We start from the raw sequence: 12,558 nt of genomic DNA on the forward strand, positions 1-12,558 counted from the left end.
TGATGACACTCGGGGTCCAGGATGATGACACTGGGGGTGCAGGATCCTGGAGTCGGGGTTAATACTCAGTGATACCTGGAGACTGTAATTATCTCTCTCGGGACGTGACATTATCTGTAGAGATGATCCCGGGGTCCTGTGACGAGGGGTGTCGGACCCTGTATACCCCCTCATCTCTTGTGTACACCCGTCCCTGCACCTTGGAATCCTCCAGAATTAGCTCAGACTTTCTCTGCTTGTCCTGGGTTATTTGCCATAAGTCGTCCCCCCCTTCCCTGAGGCACAATGGTCTGTTCCAGGTGAGTGCGCACCTGAGCTGTCAGCAGGACCTGTTCGTCCGGTGAGCTGTCAGGTTACAGTAGATGAGCGAGCGCTGCACTTTCCTGCAGGAGTCAGAGCAGACAGGTAAGAGTCATCCCTGCCGGCGTCTATTCTGTATACAGGGGTTGTCGCTGACTCTCGCTGGTATCAGCCCTGTGTGGCATTCATTGGGCACTGACTTGTGCTGACATATGTTATGGTTCCCATGTTGTTTTGTTTGTGGATTTGAAGGGGTTAATCGTCCTCTCTGTGTATATAGACATATATATATATGATACGTCGGCTCTTGTGACAGTCCAGGAAGGAAGGAGTCCGGTAGGAGCCTTGTACTGCTGTGTGCGCCATATGGCGGCATCTTGGCACCATGTTGTGCTGACAGTGATGGGTGATTGTGCGCCGCCGTGTGCCCCGTCCCCAGCTGTATGGACAGTGCCGCCGTGTGCCCCGTCCCCAGCTGTATGGACAGCTCCGCCGTGTACCCCGTCCCCAGCTGTATGGACAGTGTCGCTGTGTACCCCGTACCCTGCTGTATGGACAGTGCCGCCGTGTACCCCACCCCAGCTGTATGGACAGTGTCGCTGTGTACCCCGTCCCCTGCTGTATGGACAGTGTCGCTGTGTACCCCGTCCCCTGCTGTATGGACAGTGCCCCCGTGTACCCCGTCCCCAGCTGTATGGACAGTGCCGCCGTGTGCCCCGTCCCCAGCTGTATGGACAGCTCCGCCGTGTACCCCGTCCCCAGCTGTATGGACAGTGTCGCCGTGTACCCCGTCCCCAGCTGTATGGACAGTGTCGCTGTGTACCCCGTCCCCTGCTGTATGGACAGCTCCGACATGTACCCCATCCCCAGCTGTATGGACAGTACCGCCGTGTACCCCGACCCTAGCTAGCTGTATGGACAGTGCCGTGTACCCCGACCCCAGCTGTATGGACAGTGCCGCCGTGTACCCTGTCCCCAGCTGTATGGACAGTGCCGCCGTGTACCCCGACCCTAGCTAGCTGTATGGACAGTGCCGCCGGGTACCCCGTCCCCAGCTGTATGGACAATGCCGCCGTGTACCCCGTCCCCAGCTGTATGGATGGTGCCGCCGTGTACCCCGTCCCCAGCTGTATGGACAGTGCCGCCGTGTACCCCGTCCCCAGCTGTATGGACAGTGCCGCCGTGTACCCTGTCCCCAGCTGTATGGACAGCGCGCCGTGTACCGTGTCCCCAGCTGTACGGACAGTGCCGCCGTGTACCCCGTACCCAGCTGTATGGACAGTGCCGCCGTGTACCCCGTCCCCAGCTGTATGGGCAGCACGCCGTGTACCCCGACCCTAGCTAGCTGTATGGACAATGCCACCGTGTACCCCGTCCCCAGCTCCCCATCCCCAGCTGTATGGACAGTGTCGCCGTGTACCCCGTCCCCAGCTGTATGGACAGTGCCGCCGTGTACCCCATCCCCAGCTGTATGGACAGCGCGCCATGTGCCCCGTCCCCAGCTGTATGGACAGGGCGCCGTGTACCCCGTCCCCAGCTGTATGGACAGCACGCCGTGTACCCCGTCCCCAGCTGTATGGACAGCGCGCTGAGTACCCCGTCCCCAGCTGTATGGACAGCAACCCCGTCCCCAGCTGTATGGATAGCACGCCGTGTACCCCGTCCCCAGCTGTATGGACAGCGCCCCGTGTACCCCGTCCCCAGCTGTATTGACAGCGCCCTGTGTACCCCGTCCCCAGCTGTATGGACAGCACGCCGTGTACCCCGTCCCCAGCTGTATGGACAGTGCCCCGTGTACCCCGTCCCCAGCTGTATGGACAGCGTGCCGTGTACCGTGTCCCCAGCTGTATGGACAGCGCGCCGTGTACCCCGTCCCCAGCTGTATGGACAGCGCGCCGTGTACCCCGTCCCCAGCTGTATGGACAGCGCGCCGTGTACCCCGTCCCCAGCTGTATGGACAGCGCGCCGTGTACCCCGTCCCCAGTTGTATGGACAGCGCCCCGTGTACCCCGTCCCCAGCTGTATGGACAGCGTCCCGTGTACCCCGTCCCCAGCTGTATGGACAGCTCCGCCATGTACCCCATCCCCAGCTGTATGGACAGCGCCCCGTGTACCGTGTCCCCAGCTGTATGGACAGTGCCGCCGTGTACCCCGTCCCCAGCTGTATGGACAGCTCCGCCGTGTACCCCGTCCCCAGCTGTATGGACAGTACCGCCGTGTACCCCGACCCTAGCTAGCTGTATGGACAGTGCCGTGTACCCCGACCCCAGCTGTATGGACAGTGCCGCCGTGTACCCTGTCCCCAGCTGTATGGACAGTGCCGCCGTGTACCCCGACCCTAGCTAGCTGTATGGACAGTGCCGCCGTGTACCCCGTCCCCAGCTGTATGGACAATGCCGCCGTGTACCCTGTCCCCAGCTGTTTGGACAGTGCCGCCGTGTACCCCGTCCCCAGCTGTATGGACAGTGCCGCCGTGTACCCCGTCCCCAGCTGTATGGACAGTGCCGCCGTGTACCCTGTCCCCAGCTGTATGGACAGTGCCGCCGTCAACCCCGACCCTAGCTAGCTGTATGGACAGTGCCACCGTGTACCCCGTCCCCAGCTCCCCGTCCCCAGCTGTATGGACAGTGTCGCCATGTACCCCGTCCCCAGCTGTATGGACAGTGCCGCCGTGTACCCCATCCCCAGCTGTATGGACAGTGCCGCCTTGTACCCCGTCCCCAGCTGTATGGACAGTGCCGCCATGTACCCCGTCCCCAGCTGTATGGTCAGCGCCCCGTGTACCCCGTCCCCAGCTGTATGGACAGCGCGCCATGTACCGTGTCCCCAGCTGTATGGACAGCGCCCCGTGTATCCCGTCCCCAGCTGTATGGACAGCGCCCCGTTTACCCCGTCCCCAGCTGTATGGACAGCGCGCCGTGTACCGTGTCCCCAGCTGTATGGACAGCGCGCCGTGTACCCCATCCCCAGCTGTATGGACAGCGCCCCGTGTACCCCGTCCCCAGCTGTATGGACAGCGCGCCGTGTACCGTGTCCCCAGCAGTACGGACAGTGCCGCCGTGTACCCCGTACCCAGCTGTATGGACATTGCCGCCGTGTACCCCGTCCCCAGCTGTATGGACAGCGCGGCGTGTGCCCCGTCCCCAGCTGTATGGACAGCATGCCGTGTACCCCGACCCTAGCTAGCTGTATGGACAGTGCCACCGTGTACCCCGTCCCCAGCTGTATGGACAGTGTCGCCGTGTACCCCGTCCCCAGCTGTATGGACAGTGCCGCCATGTACCCCGTCCCCAGCTGTATGGACAGCGCGCCATGTGCCCCGTCCCCAGCTGTATGGAGAGCGCGCCGTGTACCCCGTCCCCAGCTGTATGGACAGCGCGCCATGTACCCCGTCCCCAGCTTTATGGACAGCACGCCGTGTACCCCGTCCCCAGCTGTATGGACAGGGCACTGTGTACCCCGTCCCCAGCTGTATGGACAGCGCCCCGTGTACCCCGTCCCCAGCTGTATGGACAGCACGCCGTGTACCCCGTCCCCAGCTGTATGGACAGCGCCCCGTGTACCCCGTCCACAGCTGTATGGACAGCGCCCTGTGTACCCCGTCCCCAGCTGTATGGACAGCGCCCCGTGTACCCCGTCCCCAGCTGTATGGACAGCGCGCTGTGTACCGTGTCCCCAGCTGTATGGACAGCGCCCCGTGTATCCCGTCCCCAGCTGTATGGACAGCGTGCCGTGTACCCCGTCCCCAGCTGTATGGACAGCGCGCCGTGTACCCCGTCCCCAGCTGTATGGACAGTGCCGCCATGTACCCCGTCCCCAGCTGTATGGACAGCGCGCCATGTGCCCCGTCCCCAGCTGTATGGAGAGCGCGCCGTGTACCCCGTCCCCAGCTGTATGGACAGCGCGCCATGTACCCCGTCCCCAGCTTTATGGACAGCACGCCGTGTACCCCGTCCCCAGCTGTATGGACAGGGCACTGTGTACCCCGTCCCCAGCTGTATGGACAGCGCCCCGTGTACCCCGTCCCCAGCTGTATGGACAGCACGCCGTGTACCCCGTCCCCAGCTGTATGGACAGCGCCCCGTGTACCCCGTCCACAGCTGTATGGACAGCGCCCTGTGTACCCCGTCCCCAGCTGTATGGACAGCGCCCCGTGTACCCCGTCCCCAGCTGTATGGACAGCGCGCTGTGTACAGTGTCCCCAGCTGTATGGACAGCGCCCCGTGTATCCCGTCCCCAGCTGTATGGACAGCGTGCCGTGTACCCCGTCCCCAGCTGTATGGACAGCGCGCCGTGTACCCCGTCCCCAGCTGTATGGACAGTGCCGCCATGTACCCCGTCCCCAGCTGTATGGACAGCGCGCCATGTGCCCCGTCCCCAGCTGTATGGAGAGCGCGCCGTGTACCCCGTCCCCAGCTGTATGGACAGCGCGCCATGTACCCCGTCCCCAGCTTTATGGACAGCACGCCGTGTACCCCGTCCCCAGCTGTATGGACAGGGCACTGTGTACCCCGTCCCCAGCTGTATGGACAGCGCCCCGTGTACCCCGTCCCCAGCTGTATGGACAGCACGCCGTGTACCCCGTCCCCAGCTGTATGGACAGCGCCCCGTGTACCCCGTCCACAGCTGTATGGACAGCGCCCTGTGTACCCCGTCCCCAGCTGTATGGACAGCGCCCCGTGTACCCCGTCCCCAGCTGTATGGACAGCGCGCTGTGTACCGTGTCCCCAGCTGTATGGACAGCGCCCCGTGTATCCCGTCCCCAGCTGTATGGACAGCGTGCCGTGTACCCCGTCCCCAGCTGTATGGACAGCGCGCCGTGTACCCCGTCCCCAGCTGTATGGACAACGCGCCGTGTACCCCGTCCCCAGCTGTATGGACAGCGCCTTGTGTACCCCGTCCCCAGCTGTATGGACAGCTCGCCGTGTACCGTGTCCCCAGCTGTATGGACAGCGCCCCGTGTACCCCGTCCCCAGCTGTATGGACAGCGCCCCGTGTACCCCGTCCCCAGCTGTATGGACAGTGCGCCGTGTACCCCGTCCCCAGCTGTATTTACAGCGCGCCGTGTACCGTGTCCCCAGCTGTATGGACAGCGCCACGTGTACCCCGTCCCCAGCTGTATGGACAGCGCGCCGTGTACCGTGTCCCCAGCTGTATGGACAGCGCCCCGTGTACCCCGTCCCCAGCTGTATGGACAGCGCGCCGTGTACCCCGTCCCCAGCTGTATGGACAGCGCGCCGTGTACCGTGTCCCCAGCTGTATGGACAGCGCGCCGTGTACCCCGTCCCCAGCTGTATGGACAGCGCACCGTGTCCCCAGCTGTATGGACAGCGCGCCGTGTACCCCGTCCCCAGCTGTGGATGCCCAGTCACCGGTCTGTACTGGCTGGGTGTTCGCGCCGCACCATCCAGAACTCTTGTGTATCTGTTCCTCGGACTGCCAGACCAGCGAGAACCATTTTGGACCAGTTGAAAGCAGCTACAATGAGGTGCCTCTGGTTCTTAGAACATACTGCTCTTTTTTGGGGGGAGATCCAGCATCGCAATGCTTCCTGGGAAATGATATGCAAATTAGCTGAGGATCAGTCTGCGGTAGGAGGGGTCAGAATTTAACCTTTTTCCACACTCATTTCTCTTTTCCTCCTCTTCTTCCAGCAGCGTTATAGTTTTCTGTCGACATACCGGTACGAGCGCTGATGTTTGTGGGACGAGTTGTAGCATCGAATGTTCATTTTTACCATATACTGCGCTGAACCTGGGAACAACAATTACAAAAGCGACCAAGGCCTGACTGTCCACGTCAGTGTGTGACAGTGATTCCTTCTCCCCGATGCCATCATATGATAATAATCCTTGGTGCCTCCTCCATTTATTAATAATGCCCCACATGCCATCATTTACTGTCAGCGTCCCATTGTGCCGCCATATTATTAATGCCTCCTTGTACCTCCATGCACAGGGTGGGCCATTTATATGGATACGCTTAAATAAAATTCCTACAGGGAACCTGACCCCCTTAGACTAGCATTTCTTCTGCAGTGTTGCGATCAGTGTGTCAAGAGTGGGAGAAGAGGGTTGCATTCACAATCCAACACAATGGGCAGCACTTTGAACACATTTTGTAAGTGTTCATAAACTTGTAAATAACTCATGAAAGAATAAAGTTGGGTTAATACCAAGCACACCATTGTTTTTATTGTAAAATTCTCAATAAGTTTGATGGGTCACATGACCCTCTTCCCATTGGAAAAAATAAAGTTGGATCCAAAATGGCCAACTTCAAAATGGCCGCCATGGTCACCACCCATCCTGAAAAGTTTCCCCCTCCCATATACTAATGTGCCACAAACAGGAAGTTGATATCACCAACCATTCCCATTTTATTTAGGTGTATCCATATAAATGGCCCACCATTTATTATCAGGGTCCCATTGTGCCGCCATATTATTAATGCCTTCTTGTACCTCCACGTCTTAATAGCGCCCCCTTTGTGCCCCTATATAATAGTTCTTCCATTCCATCTAATGAATTGCAGTGAAGCTCGTGTCAGCCCACTATGACGATGATGGACGCAGCTCTGCTCCTTCTTAGTGCTGGTTATGTCGTCGCACCACCTGACGTCCTGGAGCGAGCGGCGGGTTTAGCTCTCATGGCGCCTCCACTAGTAATGCTTGTCCGGTGATCCCGGCGGTCTGCCCCACTCTTGGGACTTCTGTAAATGTTGCAGCACTGGTCATGGGGCACAAAACACAATATAGAAGAAAAAGTGGAAGGATTACAAGACGTACCCGATAGTAAAGAGAGTAAACCCGCGTGGATCTGGGCCTCCCCTCCATGAACGCCGGTGTTCAGTCACTTTACATCTTCAGCGATCGGACGTTTGCAGCGCTGGCAAAGATGAAGATTTTTGTTTATTTTTCTTTAAACTGAAGAAAATGGAAATGATGTGAAGTTTTATGGCGTGGCCAATGAAAAACGTGCATTGATTTTGGTAGATTGGGCTTTTGCCGTCTCGGAGATACCAGATATGTTATATGTTTATTTATTGCTGCTTGTAAGGAGTTTAATTCAATTTCTGTGTTTCTTTTTCTACATTTTTAAAAACTTTTTTTTTTACTTGATTTTCTGCAAACCACCTTGAGTATTGCAGCAGGATGTTTACGATCTCCTATGAAATGAAGCCCAGACACATTACTTTTAGGAGTAGGTGCTGGCTGTATGACACAGACAGCACCAATCAAATGGGAAGCGAGTTCAGCTCCTGAGCTTTTTCTATACACTCACATTAAAGTGACTCCCCACCTTTGAACACCATGCAGTCTTCAGGTATAACCTTCTGTGCCAAATCAGTTTCTAAAATATCTTTAGAAAGGTTTCATTTTTCATCCAGAGTGACATTGTAGCATGTTGCTTCTGCAGCCACCACTAGGGGGAGCTCAGGAGCTGGCTGCATACTATGTTAGGCTGGAGTCACACACAACGTATAAAAATATGGTCCGTTTTTCAAGGACCAGAATCGCACAAATGTTTCATGAACAGTGATCCGTATGTCATCCGATTGTAATGGATAAAATTTCTCGCATCTAACCATCGGTATGGCATCCGTATGGTGAGATTTTCTCGCCGGCTTGCAAAATGGACATATAATCGAGCCCAAAGATAGGTTAAAACACAAATGAAATAATACATAGAATACATATATATACATATATACATGTCATTGAGACATATATATATATATATATATATATATATACATTATATATATATATATTTATATATATATATAATTTATATTTCATTGAGTTCTACATTGCAGAATAGCCGCTAAATCAATTGTCGGATTCTGTAAAATCATTACATAACCCGAAATGAAATGACTCATGGTTACATACAGTAAACCATTTCATTTCATTTAGTTTTTTATATGTCTTTGACTAATAATTAGATTAGTGTGTGTGTAAAATTTGGGACATGTAGGTGTTAAATTAACGGGTAAATTTGTTGAAAAAAATTGCCTGGGCTCCTGCGGTAATTTCTCCACAAGAGAGGGAAAGCCAGTGAGTGAGGGAAGATATTAATAGCCTAGAGAGGGAACATTGCCCCCTGCCACCACAGAAAAGGTACATCTATAAGTTCCTCCTTTTTTGGCACTTAGCCTCTCTGTTTCCAATGCCTTTAGCCTTGGCAAATGGGTTAATAATTGGTTAATGTCACCTTGCTATTGAAAGGTGACATTTAGCCTGGTTAATAATGGAGAGGTGTCAATAAGACCCCTTTCCATTATTAATCCTATAGTAGTAAAGGGTTAAAAAAGACACACATACATTAATTACAAATTCTTTTAATGAAATAATGACACCAAGTTTTTGACAAAATTTATTATGCTGCCAATCCAACAAAAGCTCTTGTTCTGTAAAAAAAATAAAATAAAATAAAAAACCAACAATATCCATACCTCTCAACCGTTCAGTCAGGTCCCCCGCTGCGATCCATTTCAAAGGGTTAACTAGTTTACAACAGGGACTGGTGCTAATGCTTCCGGCCTGGCTGTAAACCATTGCAGACTGAATGAAATCATATCTGCGCTGGCGCCCCGGCTGACCATGATAAGGAGAGAGTTAAATTAACCCTTCACGGTTGAGCCAGTGATTTCCAAATTATTCCAGTGTTGCTAGCAACTCAAATGACCACACGGAGACGGGGTCTCTGTACGGGAGGATCGAGGCAGATCACTAAGCCCCTTTATTTTAGTCACATCTTTTATAATCTTTTGCTTAATTATGCAAGGTTCTCAACTACCAATAACAACATTTCACTTTATAAGCCAATAATATTTCAAGAAAACCGGAAACTACATATATGTCCGTATCCAAATAGAAAGTAGTATAATGGCATATTCTTCAGAGTTTTGCAACCCGCCTCCCTTATCTTTGCACCTGATGGAAACAGCCTGGTTTCATGACAGCCCATGCCAATTATAAAAAATTTATCTTGCAGTAACAAAAATGAAGAAACGAAACCTTCACAGAAATGGAGAAGCGAAACTTAAGCTCTGATTTTAGTTTTAACCCTTCACAATCCCCCCTAGATAAAAAATTTTGAACACATATGCAGCATCAGAGGTGCTATCCCAAGCTAACAGCTTGAGGGGTACTGGTCTTCACATGACTGATGCCGTGTTACCAGTCATGGCTGTCGCGGCGCACCCGTCCCCCCTGTATACTGCAGTTCACGAATAACAATTTTTGATGATGGTGGTGGAGATCTTTTGTAGGTAGCCATGTGCTTGGCTTCAACATCTTCATCAAGTAGCCTTTTGAGATCGGTACAGAGAAGAGCAGGGGCAACGATGCCTTTGGTATCATCATTAGCTGGCTTAGTGTAGAATTTCCTAATACATACAGAAATACACCAAAAAACAAGTTTTAGTATCTCATATACAACAAGGATACAGGCAGCAACGTGTAACCAGCTCTGTAAGATCCCAGCTATCCAGCCTCCAATTCCCCTAAACCAATTGGCTGGATTGAGAAAGGAGAAAGTGTCTGACCACCAACTGTCCTAAGTACGATCATTGTCTTTATCGTATTGATCTCTGAGTCATTGAATATCTTCTAACTTTAACTTTTAACTTCTACCAATAATAATATGGAAATATGCGAAAAACTAAAACATTATGCCCCTTTATTTGCTATTGGCTTGTTGGGTGATGAGGAGAACTTGATAGGGACCGTCATACAAGGGTTCTAGTCCGTGGTTTCTGACATGCCTTTTCACGACGACCAAATCACCAGGCTTCAGGTTATGACAGGTGTCGGTTTCTGCTGAATCTGGAAGAGAAGAAGAAACTAGAGCATGGGTGTTAGCAAGATTCTTACTAAGCTGAATAACATATTGAACAGCACGGTCAGTTTCTTCTGATAACTGCTGGGGCTGGAAATTTGCAACTGGGGGCCTAGTACCAAACAATATCTCATATGGGGACAGGCCATGTTTTGCAATAGGGGTAGTACGAATGTGGTATAGTACAGTGGGTAGGAGCTCCGGCCATGGAGCCGTAGTCTCCTGCATCATTTTGGTCAGTTGTCCCCTCAGTTTGCCATTCAACCTCTCAACTTTCCCACTGGATTGTGGGTGGTACGGAGTATGGAAGGCTACAGTGGATGCAAGCATTGTCAGAACTTCTTGGTACACATGAGAAGAAAAGGCCGGGCCTTGGTCACTTTCAACAACTTCTGGAACCCCATATCTGCATATGACTTCCATCACCAATTTCTTCGCTGTGGTCTTTGCGGTCATGTTGGTAACGGGGAATGCTTCCGGCCAACTGGAGAACCGGGGCCCAGTAGAATTTTTGCACCAGTGCGAGGGCCTGATTCTTTCCTCGATGTGTAGGTCCATGTGCCCATATGGCAATAGCAGGGTACATCCGCTTAGGGAGACACACAAGTTGGTCCTTTTTCCAGAGACCATTATCCATACGTGCCTCATCAGTCTTCCATTGCTTCACCTCTTCCTTTGGAGACATTCTCTGCATCGTCATTAAGTGGTCTCGCGGGGTCCGACAGAAAACTTCAGTCTGTTGTAGATCATCAGGTTCTTGTTGGGTCAGTGCTTCTTGTAACTGTTTACGCTGAGAGCGTGTGGTCACCATAGTTGGTATGGTTGGTTCAACGGGTAAGAGAGCGGCGGCTTTTGCTTGCATATCCGCAAACGCGTTGCCAACAGTCTGTGGACCGTTCCTAGGACCGTGCACCTTAACTTTGATAATGGCCACCTGAGTAGGTAATTTGATTGAGTCCATGAGGGTTTTAACAGCTTCAGCATTTTTCACTGGGGTTCCAGCAGTAGTAATAAACCCTCGATTGGCCCATAGAGCCCCAAAATCGTGAGCAATACCAAATGCATACCGTGAGTCCGTGTATATATTAGCCCGTTTGTTCTTGGCCAAAGTACATGCAGTAGACAGAGCCTGGAGTTCTGCTTCTTGTGCTGACTGCGAGGGCGGGAGTGCAGCTGCGTGCACTACAGTGTCCTCTGTGGTAACAGCATATCCCGTGTGGAATCTACCAAACTCGTCAGCATATCTTGAACCGTCCGTGTATAACACCAGATCAGGATTTGGGAGTGGATTCTCACTGACATTTGGTGGAGTAGCTGTTTCTTCAGTCAAAAGTTGGGAACAATCATATTGGAGGTAATCCTCATCACTGCCATCTTTCTTATAGTTCATTATACGTCTTTCAAGGCATTGTAAAGGGGTTGCATTATGCGGGATGCATCCGGTATCCACTGACAACAATAAGTGCACGGTCCAAGAAAACGCTGGAGTTCAGTTTCATCTTTTGGTAAAGGAAGGGAGCTGACAGCTATTTTTCTTTCTTCTGCGAGGTGTCTGGCACCCTGAAGGAGACAGTGACCCAAGAATATCAATTGACCAAGGCAGAACTGAAGTCTCGAGGCCGAAACCCGACAGTTCAGTGCTGCCAGATACTTAAGGAGGCTAACAGTGGCAGAAATGGCAAAAGACACCTGCTCATATTTTTTTTTTTTTTTTGCAAACTAGTTGGGACTGTTTTGGGCCCCTTGTGGCATAACTGTCCATATTAACTGTCGTCCCTGATAAGTGAATTCAAATAGAAACTAGCAATCTGGAGTAACGGAATGCGTAAGATCAATAACTGTAAACCAAGCAGCATCCTGGGGTATTTGGGACAAAAGAGTATGTGGATTAGGCACCACTGGAGTTTCCAGAACAGTAGCGGCATTAACTGCCCGTAGGTCTTGCACCAGCCGGTACACAGGGGGCTGGCCAGGTGGGGTCTCTTTCTTAACGGGAAACAAGGGCGTATTACACGGAGAAACACAGGGTACCAGAGCACCGTTATCAAGTAACATTTGTATTTGTTCCTGAATGCCCCGCTCCTGATCATGTTTCAAAGGATATTGATGGACTTTGGGAGAAGGGGCACCAGGTTTGAGAAACACTTTTACTGGTTCTACAGGCATTTTCCCTATATCATTTGACCCTGTTGACCAAAGTTTAGATGGTATCTCTGAAAGGTATGGGGTGAGTCATTGATGCTCAAGCAATATTGGGGGTGGATCTGAGCCTATCAGGGCCATCATAACTTGTAGGAAGGGCATGCAAAATACAGATTTCCTCACTGTCTTCATCTGCATAGGGGTTATGTAACGTAAGAACCATCCGACCATCATCTTGGAATTGTATTCTGGAGCGGAACTGTGATAACAA

General features: G+C 52.4%; 1 protein-coding gene across 1 annotated transcript in view; it reads left to right on the forward strand.

Moving 5' to 3' along the window:
* The first annotated feature begins 384 nt into the window (after positions 1 to 384).
* GRAMD1C (GRAM domain containing 1C) overlaps positions 385 to 12,558 on the forward strand; it is a 144,103-nt gene continuing 131,929 nt past the window's right edge. The window contains exon 1 of the mRNA XM_073577055.1: positions 385 to 405. The gene's annotated coding sequence lies outside the window, so the exon portion shown is untranslated. The remainder of the gene's footprint in view (positions 406 to 12,558) is intronic.

This window comes from Dendrobates tinctorius, unplaced genomic scaffold (assembly GCF_039654945.1).
Source record: "Dendrobates tinctorius isolate UK_male_01 unplaced genomic scaffold, ASM3965494v1 ptg000054l, whole genome shotgun sequence".
NCBI classification, from domain to species: domain Eukaryota; kingdom Metazoa; phylum Chordata; class Amphibia; order Anura; family Dendrobatidae; genus Dendrobates; species Dendrobates tinctorius.